This window comes from Sebastes fasciatus, chromosome 2 (genome assembly GCF_043250625.1).
Source record: "Sebastes fasciatus isolate fSebFas1 chromosome 2, fSebFas1.pri, whole genome shotgun sequence".
NCBI lineage: Eukaryota > Metazoa > Chordata > Actinopteri > Perciformes > Sebastidae > Sebastes > Sebastes fasciatus.
The window spans coordinates 25,192,817-25,208,854 of record NC_133796.1 but is presented as its reverse complement, the minus strand read 5'-3'; the positions used below and the strand labels follow the sequence as shown (position 1 = coordinate 25,208,854).

Genomic DNA, 16,038 nt, shown 5'->3' with positions numbered 1-16,038 from the left:
CTGCAGTCTGGTGGACTCAATTGTGTGTTCTTCTCCTTGTTGTTCTCCTTGTCGTCCTGATATGAGGAAACAGCGGCCCCCACGGGCAGACAGCGGTACTGCAACACACACATACCTCACTGCTTTCTCATTTCAATCTAAAATAACTAGTTTCCACTTTGCACTCCATGCATCCACATATTATTTACATATTTTTCAATTCATTTTTTTCTAAAATTTTTTTTATTATTATTTATTGTTTTTTTAGCCAAGTGTAACCCACAATTATGTAATAAATTCCATAGGCGTTCATGCAGGTTTATAATATAGTGCATATTATTTACATATTTTTTTAATTGCATTTTATTCTAAGAAATGTTTTTGGGTTTTTTTAGCCAAGTGCAACCCACAATTATGATGCATTAAGTTCCATAAGCGTTCATGCAGGTTTTGTAATATAGTGCAGTGTGTTTTAGCCTCCAATGGCATGATTTTGTACTCAATATGGGAGGTTTTTGTTCTCCACAATCTGGATCTTCTTCAATTTAGAAAGGATTCCTGTACATAGCTGCCAGCCAGCTCTGTCTCTCTCTCTCTCTCTCTCTCTCTGATGGTACCCGGGAGAGAGAGCGAGAGAGAGAGAGAGAGAGAGAGAGAGAGAGGGAGAGAGAGGTTAGGAGCTCCAGATGGTGTTTAAACGCAGACAGAAGGCTCCAGCGAGGACAGAGAGAGGAGGCGGAGGAGAGAGAGCCGCGGTTACTGCGCAGCTCCGCTCATCACTGAAGAGACAAAACAAGTCTGGACAAAAAAACAACCAAAATTGTGAATTGTGACGGGAAAAAAAGCAACGTTAAAATAATGCTCAGCTGATTTTCTTTTTGGGAGAAAGTGGATCTCTTTGTAGCACCATCTGAAGACAGACAGACAGGTCGGCGGAGGATCGGAGGAGGAGGAGGAAGAGGAGAGGAAGAAGAAGGACCGAAACAGAGAAACGTGGTTCACCAGGCTGCTGCTGCTGCTGCTGCTGGAAAAGAAACTGTTTTTACAACAAATAAAAGGAAGAGATGTCGCCGGATGTATGAGGACTTGTTCCTGAACTGTGAACTAAAAGAAGAGGGTTTTAAAGTTGTCACAGGAGGAATAATAGTCGCACCCTGCAGACTAAAGAGGATCCGCATCTTTATCCTTTTACATGCTGGAGACGCGTCTGTTTAAAAAAAAAGCACGTTTTTACAGTTGAAACTGTGTTTTTTTTATTTTTTATTATTCTATCTGGGATGGTTAAAATGAGCAAGAGAGCGGATTTACATGACTGGGACAAGTTGTGATTTTTTTTCTCTCCCACATCACCACCATCAACAACACAAGAAGCTGTTTGCTTTAAGACTGCAAAACCAAAGACATCAGTGTGGATCCATTAAGAGCTCCTGGCTTTCATTTGATTTCTTCCTTTTTTCGATACAACTGAGAAGAGAAATACCTCATAATTTATTATACCTGGAAAGTCAAAGCCCCTTTTTTAAAACTCCCAAAGGAAAGTTTTTCTTTTTTTATTGTCAGACTTCTTCTGCCTCTCTTTCCTCTCAATATTTCAAAAACAAAAACAAAAAGGATTAACACCTGAATAGTTTCCCAAACTCAAAGGCTTTTTCCCCCCAAATAATGAGGATTGAGACGATATAAAACCTGTTTTAGAAGCTATCTGGTGTGGATTATCACCGCTACTATTACCTCAGCTTGACCTCGACCTTCACAAAGTAAGTACAACCTGCAAACTCCACTCTATGGGAGACATTTATTTTGTCATTGGTGTGCATTTTGTTTAAATGCACTAGGAGGCTTTGCAAGAGGGTGCATTAATGTATCGGGACATTTGTTATAATGGAAGAAGTGTTTCATATTTAAAGGCTCAGACTGCTGAAATATCTCAAGTTTAAACTCAACATGTTTGCAGCTCTGTTAGAGAGACAAGGTGAAGACAAACCAGGCTCATCTACCTGCTCTTCCTTTATTCTTTAAAATGCTTCTTTTACTATTTTTTTCTGTAATTCCACTTTAATTTTTTATCATTTTACAGATTAAGTTGTTTTCAGTTTAGGATATTAAATATAGGTTATCTGTGAGTGAAAAAGCACATTTCTTAATATTTAATTGTTGCTTATAATAGACAGCAGAGTAGACAGACAATCTGATATTAATTATATTATTAATAACAATATATGCACTTATCTCCTTTCGTTTACTTTTTTTTGTCACTTTATAGTGAGGCAAATGTGGTGAGAGAGCTGTGTTAGAGAGACTTAGGGGGGGTTCATAAGTTGTTTGCCCCAGCAGCATCAAAGTGATGACACAAACTGTTTGGTCTATGAACTCGGAGTCCACCTGGCCTGGACGGAGGTGATGGGTGTGAAGGGATACATTTAGACATTTACCCTGAACTGAACTCCACGGTGCACCAGAATACAACCTCTACCTTTTGTACTCTCGCCAGTGTCCACTTTTGTGTGAAACCAATCCTTTCTGGTGAGTGCAGGGTGTTGGTTATCCCAACTTGTGGAGACATTAAAGGAGGAGGTGTTTAACAGGAATACTATGGCAACCAAAGGAAATAAACACAATCGCAAATTTAAAAAAAAGCTGAAATCATGTTGCATATAATTCATAGCAACCCCTTTGTGACTGTGGGGGACACTCCCTGAGAAGAAACAAGGTTTCTATCCCCCACTTGAACAGCCTCAGCAGCGCACTCTTCCGCCTGTGAGTGCAACAGTAAAACACTCAGGCCATTTTCTCTGCAGGACGCGGCCCTGTATAATTGGCCCTGGTAAATATCATCTGAATAATTGAACAGCTGATAATAGTCTCGAACAATGGATGGGAGGTTGCAGGGGTGAAACCGCAGTGCAGACACCCTGCCTCACCGCACATTATACTTCCATCACCACCACCACCACCATCACCACCACAGAGCGAGCATCTCTCAGCCTCTTTCCTCCCAACGCCGGCCGCCCCATCGCTCAGCTGGGCCCGGCCAGCCGCCCGCTAAGGCAGATGTCCCCACTTCATCATTAAGTAGCTCTCTTAAAAAGGCAGGCCATTCATTATGACCCCCAGCCTGCAGAGTGTTTACTCAGTTCCCATCTTACCACAGGTGCATGGATGGGATGTCTTCTGTTTTATATGCAGGAAGGAAACATACCACAGGAAGCAGGCAAAAGCCACAGGCCAGCAGAGAGTCAGCATAACGTCTCGGCTATTTCATGACGAATAGAAGAAACACACTGCCCTTTGCTTCACCATGGGTTCATTATTCTGTTGATTCGTTGCTGCTATTTCAGGCACATCACGACTAATGTTTTACCATCAAGGTGTCAAAGGCCTTTTTGTACCCTTGCATGTGCCAATGTTAACCAGATAGGTCATCAGGTGATGGTGAAAGTCTGTGTCATCTGGCTCTTTCTATACTGGATGCTGCAGGATCTGTGTACAGTGTTTACTGTATTAGTGTGTGGGCTTGTTGAGTGTGCTTGCTGTGTGTGTGTATGTGTGTGTGTGTGGTAATTATTGTGATCTAAATGCGGGCAGTGCAGGTGAAACTGGCTGTCTCCTAATTAATGAGTGGAGCAGATGGCCTCGGGTGGGCGGGAGCTGCGAGCAGCACAGCGAGCCAGTCAGGTGGTCAGCACAGCGCAGACACCTGGGCCATCACACAACAAGACAAGCCAAGCGGTTGACACAAGCCAAAGACATCTGGCCTGTGTGTGTGTGTGTGTGTGTGTCTGTGTATGTGTGTGTGTGTCTATGGCCTTCCTGAAAGTCAGCAAACTGATACAGTATATACAGCGTTGTTGCTGATGTCATGCGACCCCTTGAAAGGGAGCAGTATCTACTCGTGATCCCTTATCATACACGTTCTATTAGTTTTGAAAGAGGTTTAAGATATTAAACTATGCAGGAAAGAGAAAAAGGAAACATTAGAGAAACATTTTCTGAAGCAGAAAATGTTTTTTTCGTCTCATGACCCTTCAGATTTATTGGCGACCACTTAGGGGAACCCGACCCCCAAGTTGGATACCGTTGCTATAGAGCATATCCTTTACACCAGGGTGTTTACAAGGTCTGGCAATGACACAAAGTTACACGGTGCATGTGCAGCCTATTTATATTTATGTTTGTGTGTATATATTATATTAAGGGGTGAGCCTGATCTCTAGGGCGGCAACTAACGTTTCTATTCATTGTCGATTAATATGTTGATTATTTTCTCGATTAATGGATTTGTTGTTTAGTCTATAAAGTGGTGAAATATGTCGATCAGTGTTTCCCAAAGCCCAAGATGACGTCCTCACATGTCTTCTTTTGTAAATAAACCAGAAAATAGTCACATTTAAGAAGCTGGAGTCTGAAAATTTTGACTTATTTTCTTAAAGAATTACTCAAACCGATAAATCAATTATTAAAATAGTTGGCGATTAATTTAATAGTTGACTACTAATCAATTAGTCGTTGCAACACTACTAATCTCCCTCTCTAAAACTGTATTATTACACAAACAGCACACGGAATGATTCAAAACCAGCTGGTTTGTCTGTGCAGTTCATATTTGCGCCTTTTAACATGTGTAAACCAGTGTTGTTTGTGTTGTTTTGTGTTGTTTGTACTCCCAATTGTCTTTTTATTTGTGACGCAAGCTTTCAGTCAAGAAGCACTCAAGGGTACTATTTTTCTCTCAGATTAGCTGATTGTTGCACAGCTTTACCTCCAGGGCGAGAACATAAGCATGGAATAGATAAAGATACTTTCAAAATAAGAGGGACGACTGCATCCTGTTTAGTTTGTGTGGCGGAGAACAAATAGCTACAGTATGATGAAAAACCGCAGAAAGTGAAGGAGCCATAATTGTTGGTTATATTATTCCGCCCTGTGTCTGTTCATGATAGACCACTAAACTGGGATGTTTTTTTTAACAAGGACACAGTGACGCGTTATAGAGCGTTATAAGATTTGACTTGTTAGTTGTTGTTTGGTCTGTTTGTGTACGGGATGACAAATTAACGGCAGCCTTGTGCAGCCGAAACATTGTGTTTACTGTACAGTTAAAGTGAGTTTATTGAGATCGGTGTGTAAATGTTTTTGTCTAGATATGGGAGCAAGTTAGTGACTTAAGGAGTGATGAAGCGTTGAATCTCTATGGTTTCACTGCTGTTTATCCTAATACACAGTGGGAAGAAAGACCAGTGCGGTTCTGGCCGCCTCCGTGCTGTGTGTGTGTGTGTGTGTGTGTGTGTGTTGGTCTGCTCATGCCCTGGTCTGTTCCACATGTGTTTGACATTACTGCGACAAGGCTGCCCAGCCTCTCTTGGGAGATGGAGAATGTCAGAGACTAAGAGCGGAGAAGCAAGCAGCTTCCCAACATCTGATGGAATGAGAAACACACTGGCTGGATGGCTGGCCTGCTGACGCCACAGCGTGGGAGCAGAGCGGAGGGTGGAGGCCAAGTAAAACCCCAAATGTGTGTGTGAAATATCACTCTTTCTCTCTTTTTTTTCCCCCTGTTCGCTTTTCCCTTGAATGCACACTCGGATTCCCAAGAATAACATATAGTACACGCACACTCACCATTTCTTATAACACTGTTTTGCATCCACTGGAATGATCTCCATCTTTTCTCCATATTTCCATGCATGCAGAGCAGGTCCTTACTACCTTATCTGCGACATTCAAGGGGTGAGGGCTCACCATTTATTGCTAAGCATTTCTGGAAATTATTTGTTGAATTGACTCTTCATTTGACTAAAATTACTTCAGCACATACAGCGCCGACAAATTGCACCCTCAATTATGCGTTTCAAAAGGGAGGCACATTTCCAGTGCACAGGAATGCTCAATCATGAATGCAATAGGAAACAAATGTCACAACATTGATGAATTCACATGTAGAGTACGTATAGCTGAATTGCCGACAGAAACGCTTCCTCCTCCTCCCTTCCTTGTCTTGTGCCTATTTCACCTCCTACTCTCCCACCTCACCTTTTACTTCCTCATTCGCCCACTGACCTCTGACCTTCCCTTGACCCTCCTCTCTTCCTCAGCCCATTCTCCCAGCGGCGGCACCTTGTCACCTCCCACCCCCCCTCCTCCCTCTGCTTCGGGGTAGGAAGTGTGTTCAGATCAGAGTCAGACACAGGAAACAGCTGGGCTAATCTACGGTAGCGCTGAGCTCCGTTTTAATCGAGCCAAATGGACAGAGCCAACAGAGAAAATAGGAAGTTCATATCGCCACTGCTACCTGACAGAATGAAACCCTCCCTTTCCTTCTGCCCCACACGAAGGCCTTTATCACAGGCGTGGAGTAAACAAGCACAAAGGAACACAGACTGGAGTTATTAAGGCCTCCACTCCAAAGCGGTCCTCTCTGGACGTCTGCAACAACAGGAGCATGCAGGCAGAGATTGGGAAGGAAGGCGCGTCTCTCTCTCTCTCTCTCTCCGTGTACAGTATTTGTGAAATTAAAAAAAGCCGTTATCTCCTGGAAACAGATCCTGTGCCACACAGATGGTTCCGTCTCTCTTCAAATGGGAGGCTGAGTGCCGTTGTGTTACCAGTTAGTTGTACAGACCTTAATCTCGGCTCCAGCCTTCCTTCCTCTGCCTCCCTGTCTCTCTCTCTCTCGACACACACACACACACACACACACACACAGGCACACAAACACGCTCACACAGGCGAACTCTACCTATTCAGATAAAAGTGTAAAGTACTAATTTCACTAGGAAATGGAGCATTTTAGCGTCTCAGAGGTATTTGAAGTGCAGAGAGAGGAAGGTCAGAGATTTTCTTGATGTGTCAAAGAGCAGTGGTCACTTTGAGGAGCGAGTCATCGACGCCTGGCATTTAAAGTCACGCAGCGGGGTGTAGGGGTTGTGTTTGATGCTTTCCACTCTGTCTTTCAAGTGCTACCTCAGAGGGAGATCATCCCATTAGTAATGTGCTCTTTAAGGAAACGTCTCTATATATACATCTGTAGACTTTCAGATAAACAGGAGGAGTGTTGTGATTATGTTTGAGACCATAGATCACCTTCTGAATACTGTGGTATCAATCACAGGTTCCTCCTGATCACATTGACGGTACATTTCAGAAATGTAGCGCTGTCGTTATCAGGAGATATATCAAGAGGATGCACGCGGGATGGAAGTAAAGTTAGAAAAAAACATCCCTATTGCCCTGTGATTTCATCATTTAGTACCTGACACTACAAAACTGTCTCTGTGCACACACAAATATACTATATCACAATAGTAAAACAAAATGCAAAAAGATGAACAAGGATCAAGTGAACTGTCCTCAAACACACTATTAATCATTTCAATCATAATCATATGGCGTAGCTAAGAACTTAACCCTCATCCTACCAACTGGGATCCCCGCAGACCCCAGAGGTATACTACTTTTGTCTTATATCAGGTGTTTTATTCCATCATTCCAATTTTTCATGACTCTGTCAATCAATTCGTTCCTAATGACTTCATATCTTTGTTTTCTGTATCTGTTTTAATTTGTGCATTTTAAAAAGACCAATGTATTGGGGTCCTAGGGGACCCCAGTCAAAAACGTCCAATTGCAGCCTATGCAGTTAAAATATTTAAAATAGAATAGTAGGATAAAATGTTTGCCATGGGTCCTAATTCCTAAGTATCGCACACTATCAGGGGGGTAGGGACACTTAGTCAGTCACTTTGAAGGAGACACATACTGATGTCCTCATGTGCTCTGTCTATTTTCGTTTTACAACATTGATGTGTAGAGTTAAAAAGATGGTATGTGGAGAGAAGGATGAGTAGATCTTATTTTTTACTGTTAATTTGTGTGTTTAAATTGTGGGTTACCTAAAGCAGTCTAAGAAGGCCTGACCAGGATTGTATGCAAGGTTGAATTCTTGATTTAGATTTAGCTTTCCTGATAGAACTGCCACTAATTGACCTTTTAATTAGTGGTAATGTTAATGCGCAACTTAGGGATGAATTAAAATGTTCATACACTGGCATTATCTAATAGAATTACTCAAACTTCTTAAAATCCACAAAGGGACAGTTCCTTTATAGCGTCACTGTTTGCTGTCCACTTACTTTGACCGTGACATGACAGCAGGTCCTCCTAATGTGCCAATTAGCTCACATAATCAGCATGTTATTGGCAGTCGCTCTCCTCCTTCGCCCGCCCGCTCGCTCTGTTTTCGTGGCGGCGTCCCGTAGTCGGCTCGTGTCCCAGAGGAGTATCTGGTATTTATTTCGGCAGCTTCCAGCATGAGCTGGCTGTAGGCTAAATGGAGAAACTGTCAAAGCTTCTCTCTAACCTGTCACATGAATGCCCCATTCCTCCTCCTCCTCCTGCTCCGGTTTATGTTTGTCAATGTGTGTATGTGTGAAACCTATGGGGTTCTGCAGGATAATACAGAACACCCTACCCGTGCCTGGTTAATGTCAGGAGCTATTGTTACTGTGCCTGCAGGCCAAATGAAGAGGTATGAGAGCGCTGGCGGGCCGGGGAGCAGTTCAAGACGGTTTTGTCAGCGCTGACAGCTCCATAGTGACAGAGCAGACATTTAACACTGAACGAAATGAAATACATGACACCAAGCAGGAGAATGACTAATCTGCTGTTTGTTTTCCTATCTTAGCTGTAAGTGACAGCTCAGTGTCAGGTTTTGAAAACGGCGCACAAAGCATAAGAGCGAGGGAGAAAAATAGGCAGCCACAATTCACGCATTCACATGTAAAGAGTCGGGGGTTTATGAGGAGGAAGGACAGAGATGCTGCAGTTGCCGTGGTGTGTTGCCAGGGTCAAACCTAAGTCTTTTGTGCTCCATAAATCAGCAGGCAGCAGCGGTGACGTAAGAACAAACAAGAGCTGCTCTCTGCTGCAGCTGGCTGGAAAGAGGGAGAAACAGGAGAGAGGGATACAGGGAGGGAAAGAGAGAGCAGGACAGCAGCTGTCAGGCCTCCATCGCACACCTGTCACACAGGAAGTGAGCGCCCGGCCACTGTTTCCTGGATACACCTCCTCAAACACTGCTCCTGGAAGAAATGGAGGGAGGACATCTGCTGTGAGGGGGAGACAGACTGATACACTAACAGATCAATAGAGACATTTGCTAAAGATGAAGAATAAATAACACGAGGTGAAAACAAAAATACAGAATTTCTCATGTTCTCATGTCAGCTGCCTTGTGGTGTGTGTGTGTGTCCAGATTAGGCAGTAAAGAGGATGTTTGTGTTATCGCAGAGCTCTGTGACAGACAGGTCACTCTGTGGAGACTCCAGCCTAACTCTCCCACAAATACAATAAGCCCACATGCCCTAAACTTAACAGTGGGACATTCCCACGCTTGTTCCTCTTAGCCGCCCCTCCAACCCCCCCCAACGCACCCCGCTCCCCCCGCCCTCCTGTGACCAATATGAACTAATCCAGATGTAGTATAGCCTCTCACAGATGTACGCACAACTTTCTCCTCCTCTCTGTCTCTGCTAGCTTTCCCCCCAGCCTCTCTCATCACTCAGCTCACAGCCTCCATGCCGATCAGATCAGAACAGGAAGTGATATCACTCGGTGCTATACAGTGCTGTTGATGAGGCACTTGGAGCTCTCGTCTCCTGTTTTGCTTCTCCTCTCGGCCTCCAGAGTCGCTCTGTTGTGGCTGCCGTTGGTAGAAAAACCTCCTCTTTGTTTATCAGGCTTGTCAGGCTGGGTCCTCAGGAGGCCCCCCTTGCCCTATTCCCAGGCTGCCCTTCATGCCGCCTGTATGCAATTAACAGAGTAATTAAAAGCCTGATGAGCTAATTGGTGCTGGGTGAGGCTGCAGGTGTTTGGATCAGGGAGCTGATTTATGTAAGTGCACTCATTGTAAACATCCTGAGACAGAGGCAATTTACAGAACATGTTTTCTTTCTTTTATTGCTATTTAAATATATGTTTACGGTTACTTTCTTAAGAAATGTATTAAGAAAATCATCTTTCTCTCCTTCTCTCTCTTACTGTGCCAACCATCTGTGTCCATGCATGCCATGTGTTGCAGGTAGATATGCAATGCTCAGTGGGAAGAAAGGAAAGAAGAAAAGTGTAGCCAATGCGTTGCATTACCGAGTGAGCTAACAGTCAGTAAACCCTGCAGTTTCAAGTCTCAGGTTGGGCTCAGGACTCAAATTTGGCAACAGCCATCTCGGGTCTTAAAGGGGCTAAATTCTTGATGAGGAGCATTTCTGTTGCCTCCGCACGGCTCTCAACATGGCGACAGCTGGGCTGGTGGCTCACAGCTAACAATACTAATTGTGAAAACAATGGCAACAGTGCTGACAGAGCTAACAGTGTTAACCGGGGGAACCAGAGGGTGGGTGCTACGCTTCAGCAGCGGCGCGGTTGGTCAGGACAGCGTTATCAGCCGTAACCTTCGCCACGCAGTGCAGACCGGCAGACGTGAGCTAGCCACATGCACAAACATGCACTAAAAGCATGCACGGCCGGCCCAGCTACGTCAACAAAGCACGTAGAAACTGATTCCAACACCCACAGAGGGAGAGCGACTTCATTCTCTGCTCAGGTAGACATTACTCCTCTATATCTTTACATAGCAAATAGTTGTTGATGCTATATTAACGCTCTGAATATCGTATAGAGACACAGGAACAAGTTTTAGGCTCGTGCATCATTTCATACTAGTATATATCAACAGTGTGCTGGATATTAAAATGAATTGTGTCATGTCTGATGGAGCCCAACTAGCTCATCTGAAAGACAAAATGACGAAAGAAAGTCTGATCTGATGTTGAAATGTGGCAGCCCGAGGCTGAGCTCTCAGCTGGCAAAATGAAGCACACGGCTGACAGGACGAGGAAAAAGAAGACGTAGATGAGAGGAAACAAAGGAGAGTTATCATGCAGAGGAGAGGCTACATGTAAATCCTTCTCTCTGTCTTTCTGTCTCTCTGACCCATTACCAGATGTACATGCACAGTCATATAGCTGTGTGTGTGTGTGTCTTGTCTCCTACTTCCTCCCCCACATCTCTCTCTCTCTCGCTCTGTGGCAGCTGTGCTGGTGATGGCTGTGTGCCCATGGTGCAAGCTGGCTGTGGGGTCCCAGGTGGCCCGCATGACAGTTATTGATGTTCAGGTGTTCAACTCCTCTCACACAGAGACCCTGGAGCCACACACACACAGATACAAGCAGAAGCACAATGCACAATCATGCACTCCAATGTAGTTCGCACAGAACATACACAGAATATAACGGTAGTACTTGCACAATTATAAACTGCAAATTGCTGAAAAAAAGAGCAAACAACACAAGTACAATGGAGAACTCGTGCATACAGCTGCTGGGCTGTCTGGCGAGCAACAAGGATTACAGTTGTCGAAGTGAGATGAAAACAACAAGCTAGTCACTGTGGAAATGTATGCCGGCAGTCTAGTTTGTTTATGATTCCTAGGTCCAGTATTTGTGACCACTTTCGATGTGTGGTGGGATAGTCAGTGTTGGTACCGGTGCCCAGTGCAGTCCTAACACACTCCAGATGTGTCTGGCTAGCCAGGGAGTTGTTCTTGGCACGGCCGCCTCGGCTGGATGTCACAAATACTTTCCTTTATTTAGGAATGGCTCTGGGTTAGTGGCTGGAGGGAGGCGAGGATGGATGGATCGTGGGGGAGCAAAAAGAGGAGAGGTAGATGAAAAGAGCAAAATAAATGATTAGCAGTGTAGAAGGACAGAGGAGCAGCATAGGAGGAGGAGGGGGGGGGGCTAAGAGAAGAGATGTAGAAAGACAGAAGATGGAGAGGGAGGAGAGAGAGAGGAAGAGGGAGCGGCAAGGGAGCGAGGCAGAAACAGCTCCAGTCTAGCATCTGGATTTTATTAGCAGCCGTTGGGAAAATCTGAAAAGGAAGTTTTTTCTCTGCGAGCACGTCGGCAGCAGTGATATGCTGCACATAACCACTTCACTGCCGACGAGAGGAGCCGGGCCCTCCCAGAGGAGAACAGATGGTCGCTAGAACTTCAATACAATTACATCAATAACAGCTTTCACAGATAGAAGCACTGTGTGACAGGATCCCTGCAGCTCAGAGAGGCAGAAGTACAACTCCTCTACCCTTAGCACCCGTAGCCCCGGGTAAATTCTCTTTAATCCATCCTCACTCCTTGTTTTTCTTGCCAGTTTTACCCATTTTAGAGAAAACGTTGAAGCTTTTGACTTGGAAAAACTGGTGACTCGTCAATGATTTGCTCATGGTAATCTGATCAAAGACAGGAGGGCTTTTGTCAGTGCTTATTAAGGAGACCCCCCACCACCCCCCCATCCCCAGTTTGTTTTTTTGTTCAACATGTTTGTTCAGCCGGCACTGCATGTGTACTATCACAGGGGTTCTCAAATAACATAGGGGGGAAATATGTGTTTGTGTCCGCAGCGTGAGCATATGCATTCAGCAAACTTGTGAGCATGTGTGCATACATTTGTGTATCTATTTGTGTGTGTTGTGTGTGTTTGTGTGTTTGTGTGCAGGCTCTGCACCAGGCCCGTCTCCCACCCTGTCATTAGTGAGGGCTTTAAAGCCTCTGAACTCTAAATCAGCTCAAGATGAAGTGGAGTCTGGGATCTGTCTGCAGAGGCGGCCTGCGTGCTGACACGCAAATACACACACACACATACACACAGACACACTCCCATCTTACCTGTGACACAGCTCAGACTTCACACTGATAACAAGGCATATATAAGAAATATCAAGAAGAAAACATGCTCTTTTTGTAGATTGCTCTAGGTTAGATGATATATTGGTTGTGTGCCACTGATGTCAGCAGTCTTGTGAATGGCATTTGGGCTGGTAGTATGAGAACGGAGGGTGCTGTATCCCCAAGTCTTAGGTCCAGGGCTCCAATCCCCATGTTTTGATACGAAGGCCTGGTGGGAGGCTGGGGGCCAGGGGCTCAGGCTCTGTTTGTGTGGACTCCTCAGCGGCCTGATAGGGAACAGATGTGGGAAGGCAGGCGGCCGGGCAGCCAGCCAGAGCAGCTGGGAGAAATTAAAAACAACAGCATTCCTGGAGACATGGGGAATTACAGTGGGAGGGAGGGAGGGATGTAAGGAGCGAGAGACAGAGGGAGAGTTTTAAGGCTATGTGGTCACTGGCGAGAGTCTCTTGCGAGAGATTGAATAGACAGGGGGGATTTAAGGGGACTGTTGTGCAGTGGTTAGCTAAAGCTAATAAGTTGCAGCTGTATTTCCAGTGGAAGCACGAGCACACATGATACAGTCAACAGAAGGACGTATGCCAATGTGAAATGAGACCAAAATGCATCTGAATGGCCCTCTAATGGCTCGTCATGATGACATGATGGTATTTATTTGTGTATGTTTGTTTTTAAGGGGGTTTACTGAAAGCATATGTTCTTCAAGCTTCAGTAGGCAGAATGTTTTTGGCATCATTGGGCAAAAAATCCATAATAACCTTTCAGCATATTGTAATTCAAGTGTTCTGAGAGATAAAAAAAAAACCTGTGATGGGAGAAAATGGGCAATCACAGGTCATTTCAGAGAGAGTGTTCCTATTGGCTGTGCTCCGGCTGCTGGGCGTTGCTTGGTATTTCTTCAACTGATCTCAACATGGCTGCCGAGTCATAGACTTTTTAATTTTACAGCTAAACAGTACACTAGAAGATGATTCTGAAAACATTTGAGGAGAGAAATAGGCATTACCGTAACAGAATATTGATTCATATTTGATCAGCGCTGCCTAGTTTTACCATTTGATCAGAGTTTGCGAGTGATTGACAGCTGCTCATAGACGGCAGACTCCAGCCCGGCTCTGATTGGTTGTTTTCCTCCGGTCTGTGAAAACTGGCAGATGCCATTAGGAGCACCGGAGGACACCTGAGGACACAGAGGCACATGTGTTTTTTTTCAGATTACCTGTCTCATACACTACTGTCAGGATATAGTGACTGTTTTATAAAGAAATAACTTGTTTTAACCATATTTGCTCCATTTCTACCCACTGCAGCTTTAAATCTATAATGACACCCCAGAACGGCTTTAGAAAGTTAGACAAAACCACTACGCCGTGTGTGTGCAGCAGTACAGTACATGAACTGCGGTTTTGTGTGTCTCACAATTGTTTTTCATCTCGTTTCATCATGGCACAAGGGGAGAGCAGAAGACGGAGAACATTTTTAGACTGCAGACTATTTCTTTGGTGAGCAATCTTTTGGCCCCGATTACGTCAAACGTGCAGACATACAGCTGTTCAGAGAGTCGGAGAGGCAGAGGCAGGCAGCAGTAGCAGAGAGGTAGGTATTGTTTTCAGACTAATATTCAATAGTGAGTGTTTGGGCTGAACAGCAATGTATCTGTATCCTGAGCAGATCTATTCTCAGCTGTATTGATCCCAAAGTGGCTCCTCTCAGAGAGCCAGATAAAAACCTGTGGGGGGAAATAGAGCAGCTTGCAGACAGGAGCGTGAGCCCAGTCCAGACCTGGACCTTTAACCACAGGTCTGTTTCACCTGGTGTACCAGCCTCTCTCTTTCTACTTCTCTCGGTTTGAGCGTTTCGTCCTTCAGCACAAAGCACAATGGGAGCACAGATGGCCACAGATGGGGTTGCAGACCTAGCAGACTTCCTAATGTATTAAAAGTGAAATCCAGAGCACGATGCGTATGTGATGTGTGTGCCCTGTCCCTGTAGCTGGTCAGATTAAACAGCTGTCCATAATCCCACGGTGGGAGCAGACAGACAGACGGGACGCTCCCCTCATCCTCCTCTCCTCTCCTCTCCCCTCATCCTCCTCTCCTCTCCTCTCCTCTCCTCTCCTCTCCTCTCCTCTCGAAGAAGTGACAGAAATAGTGGTTTTATGTCACTCTCCTGATCTTTTGATCTCACATGGTCCCAGCTCTTGTTCATTTGAGTGTAACGTCATACTTGTCAATGGGACCTAAACTGGGAAAGTTAGTACGATTGGTTGCTAATGCATGTTTGTTAGGATGCCTACTGCATGTACAGTAAGTCCGACAGCACCCACAGTAAATTTGATCAAAGAGGAGGTTTACTGAAACATATGACTGCCTCCCTTCAGGAAGCAGCCCACCAATTCAGCAGCACAGAGAGGCTGTTTGTGTGTTTAGGGTTCTTTAGGAGAGAATGACTGCGTCTATTTATACCAGCCCTCCCCATCTGCCTCTCTATCTACAACCTTGTGTGTTTGTGTTCAGTACGTCTGGCATGGGGGGAAAACAGCGGAGTGCCCCTCGTGTTCTTGAGGATCACTGTGTCAATGGCCCTCGTACAGCGCACTCCAGAGTGGCACTCTTTAAATACAGACACCAGCTGTTGAACGCGTCTACATGAGCTCTCAGAAATAGGCTAACACCGAGGACCGAGGCCAACTGAGGCAGGAGTCCTGTGGAGGAAAACACTGGCTTCACAGTTGGCTCACGAGGAGTGAAATGAAAAGCACATTATTTGAAAGTGATTTAATGTGTTACTTGGTGACTACAATACATTTGCAGCTGTAAAAGAGGTTTCTTAACAGTGTTCAGATGTATAAAAAGGCCTTTGGCTGTTTGGTTTGGTATTATTTTTATTATTAGTAGTATAACAAGGGGTAATCGCTGCCTACTAATAACCCCTTTCATGACAGGGCCGCTCTGGCAGTGACCTCAACTCTGTGCAAATGTGATATAACGCTTTTGATTGGCTTTTGTTTGGGTTTCACATTTATGCGAACGGAACAGAACTCCCTTCCTTTTTCCTGTAATACATTAAGAGACAGCTGAATGACAAAAAAAACAGAGAGAACCGAGTTATTGAGAATCAATGAATGCCACATAAAGTCTACACTGTGGTTTGCTTTGCTAGAAGAGGGCCTTCTGTCCTTCCTCTTTCATGATGATTGCACGCGTTTACTACACTTAATGGCGGAGTGTAGCACTAGTGCAGAAATACACACATTTATGTGTATATGCTTAATATGGATTTCATTGTTTTTCATTGCATAGTGCACATTTCTTTATTATTG

At 44.7% G+C, this 16,038-nt stretch overlaps 1 protein-coding gene across 4 annotated transcripts in view; it reads left to right on the top strand.

Moving 5' to 3' along the window:
• The window catches only part of cbfa2t3 (CBFA2/RUNX1 partner transcriptional co-repressor 3), a 46,997-nt gene that overhangs the window by 10,808 nt on the left and 20,151 nt on the right, over positions 1–16,038 (top strand). The window contains exon 1 of one of the 4 annotated variants that reach the window (XM_074615357.1): positions 685–1,736. The exons of the other annotated variants lie outside the window; for them this stretch is intronic. The gene's annotated coding sequence lies outside the window, so the exon portion shown is untranslated. Of the gene's footprint in view, positions 1–684; positions 1,737–16,038 lie in introns of those variants that run through there. 4 annotated transcript variants of the gene reach the window in all.